Here is a 3,377-nt window from a genome sequence, read left to right as displayed (position 1 = left end):
TTTCCTTTCCATCGGCTCCCACCCTGACCAAAGCCCCTGACTCGCCGCTACCTGCCGAGTGGGCTCCCTGGAGTGTCCCAGAGCTCCGGGCGATGCCCAGTTCAGCCCCGGGATCACTGACAAGCTAGGTCCTCCGGGGTTCCTAGAACGGCTCCGAGGACGCACTTCCGCCCCGCGAGCGGCCGCTCTGCGCGTTGGGGTCGCCCTCCAAAGCATCTCTGTGGGCTGGAAAACGTGGGAGTGCGCTTCGCCCTCCCGCGGGGACCCGTTTAAGGCCGACTACTTAGCCTGTTTGCTAAGGTCAAGTGTACATTCTAGGAATATGTTGGTCGTCTGCTGGGAACCAAGGGAGACCTGCTCTGAGGCCAGGAGGGCTCGCGGGAGTGATGTTTGGACAGAAATGTGAAGGCTGGCTGTGAGTTACCTAGGATAAGAGTAAGGGAGACAGCTGTTCAGGCGATGGGAATTGCTTTCTTTTCTGGCCCTTATTTGTTCTTTGAACAAGCTTGGCCTGTTCGTGTCTCAGAACCTTTACCCTTTCTCAATAGCTTTGCACAACAAGCTTCACTTTGTTCAGGTCTCAGTTCAAAGGCAACAATTAATGTTGCTTCAAACTACACTCCTCCCAATTATCAATCGTAAGGAAGGACTGTGATTGGTCCTGTTTGTGTCTGGTGCTCACCCCTGCACCAATCAGGAGGAATGAGATAAGTAAGCCTTGGTCATCTGTCTACCCCAATGGTGAGAGCAGCCTTTGTGTTTGCCTCGCCATAATCCTGCGAAATAGGAAAGGGAGTGCCTACTCTCAGAAAGGAATATTGTGTTATACATGCTGAACATAATCCTGCAGAAAGGAACACTTTCTTTTGAGTTCAGCATTGGGATTAGAGACTAGACTCCAGGGTCCCTCACTCTAGTCACTCTCATACCAATGTCCTTAACTGCTGTGCCCTACTCTCTGCAACTGTCAGGAAAGTTTAACTTTGATTCAGCCAAAACGTCCATCTTCTTTGCCCAATCTACTAACATCTAGTGGGAAAAATACATATTTGGAGAAAAGCCCTAAGGTAGTTTTATGGTCTTTGCTTCCCAGAGGTCTTTGACTTATGCCCACTAATCATTTTCTGTTTCCCTACTACCTTGTCTATCATTTTCCATTATTTTTATTTCAGCCTTTTTCACTCTGCTTAAACCTTTCTCTAGACCATACTGCGAGTGTCAGTTACCATCACAATCATTGCCAGCTACGTTCATTTCAAGGAAAGATGCCCAGACTGGGGCAGGATAGCTACCGTAAGGTGACAGGGAAATTAGAAAATATACCAAAAACTAAATCAGGTACAGGGGCTGAGAAATCACTAGAACAGCAAGAAGCTAAATCAACTATTTACAAATCCACATTCCCTCCATCACCCTCCCTTCTCTTTCAGATGTTTTGCTTTGTTTTGTTTGAGGCAGTACCAAGGTTTGAACTCAGGCTTCCCACTTGCTAGGCAGGTACTCTACAACTTGGTCCACATCCCCAACCCTCATTCAGATGTTAAATGAAATACAGTGCCCCTAAAAGAGTGATTAGGTCCAAGAAAAGAAAAGACCTGGTTTTTTGTTAATCTGACCAGAAAGGACTACCTTAAAAAGGACCATAAAGAATAGAAGACTGATTTTAAGGCCAACACAAACCTGTTGTCTCCAAGCCTGAGTGATTATATCAAAAGAGGAAAACTGGGAAGTTGCTAGGTGATCACACATTCAGGTGACCAGTTCTGAACTGGAAACACCCAGCCCAGGTAGAGGACATAAATGCCCTGAGAAAAGACCGTCCTTTGAGCCCTCTGTTTCCACTTTCTGACAGCTTGTCAGAAGTTGCTGCTAGCCCAGTTTCCCTCTTTTCATGCACCCTGCTTTGTCTTCCTACACTAAGTAAATCTCTGTTGGCTGCTAGCTTTTGTGCCTCCTTTGTGAATCATTTCAAAATTTATTTCATTATTATTTCAAGTTCCTGAGAGTGGGGATCCACAGTGGGCTTGGAAAATCAAATAGAGAGTTCCCCTCTTTTATTGGGGAAATCTCTTCTTGTCCAAATACCCTCCTGTTTGAAACCAAAGTTTTGGACCCAAGGCCCAAACTCCTGAGATTCCATATGCCAGGTCCTCCCACCAGCTCCTAAATGCCAAATAAAGAGGCCTGGTGAAGGCAAAGAAAGGAGGCTTATTACACAGCTTAGGTCATGCTGTGGGAAGAGGCAGATGAGCACTCAGCTCATCTTCAGCCATCTTTGGGGTATAGACATGAGCTATACATTTAAGTAGACAAAAGAACTGGGGGCAAGGGTAAAAAGGTATGCATAGTTAAACAGTCCCAGTCACAGATGTATTCTGGTTGACAATTATCTCAGTTGAGGGTTCACAGAGGGGTTCCAGAGAAGATGTTATCGCTGTCATCATTTGAGGGAACCTGATTTAGTTTTTGGTATATTTTCTAATTTCCCTGTCACCTTACAGTAGCTATCCTGCCCCAGTCTGGGCATCTTTCCTTGAAATGAATGTAGCTGGCAATGACTGTGATGGTAATTGACACTCTTGGAATATGGTTTAGAGAAAGGTTTAAGCAGAGTGAAAAAGGTTGAAATAAAAATATTGGAAAATGATAGATAAGATAGTAGGGAAACAAAAATTTTTATTAGGATATGTTCATTATGGGGGGACGTTCATAGTGATTATTCTGATTAGACTTATATTGTACAACATTTACATTGCCCCCAACATCTCTCCTCCTCAGCCCCCTCCCCACCCCACTTAAAGCAATTGCAGGAAGTTTTTCAGTTCTGTTTCATATAGGTATATGAAATCCATAGCAAACTGGGTTTTAACAAGCCTTTCAGGGTTCTCATGCTCGCTAAAGTTTAGGAATCTTGGTCCAGACATTGAAGGTGCATCACTTGCTCAGCCCCTTCTTTGAGGGTTAGAAAGGAAAAGCATACATTGTCTCCTGGCTACAACCCTGCCCATCTGTTTTATTATACTAGCTGAGGTAGGAGCCATCTGGAGCAACAGGGATCTCCTGAGGGAAGGGACACCATGGCATATGGTCCACCAATGCTATTCCCATTTCCAGCAGGTGTATGAGTGGGTAGGGGCTGATGTTTCACAGTCTACTGACAGGTGCCTTTTGGGGTCCCACAAGGGGCCTATCCTTCTTAGGTGAACCATCACACCTTTCACATGGGATAAAATGCAACAACATCCAGAAACTTCTGCCTTCCAATAGCTGCTTAATAGCTTGATGCCCTGAAAGGGAAGACAGAGAAGAGAAAGTTGCCCTCATGCAGGGGTCAGTGCTGAGCCTGAGGAAGGTGAGCTGGAAGTGGTGGGCGGGGC

The sequence above is a fragment of the Castor canadensis genome, chromosome 11 (assembly GCF_047511655.1).
Source record: "Castor canadensis chromosome 11, mCasCan1.hap1v2, whole genome shotgun sequence".
In the NCBI taxonomy this organism is placed as follows: Eukaryota; Metazoa; Chordata; class Mammalia; order Rodentia; family Castoridae; genus Castor; species Castor canadensis.
The sequence above is the reverse complement of the archived record's forward strand: the minus strand, read 5'-3'. Positions refer to the sequence as shown.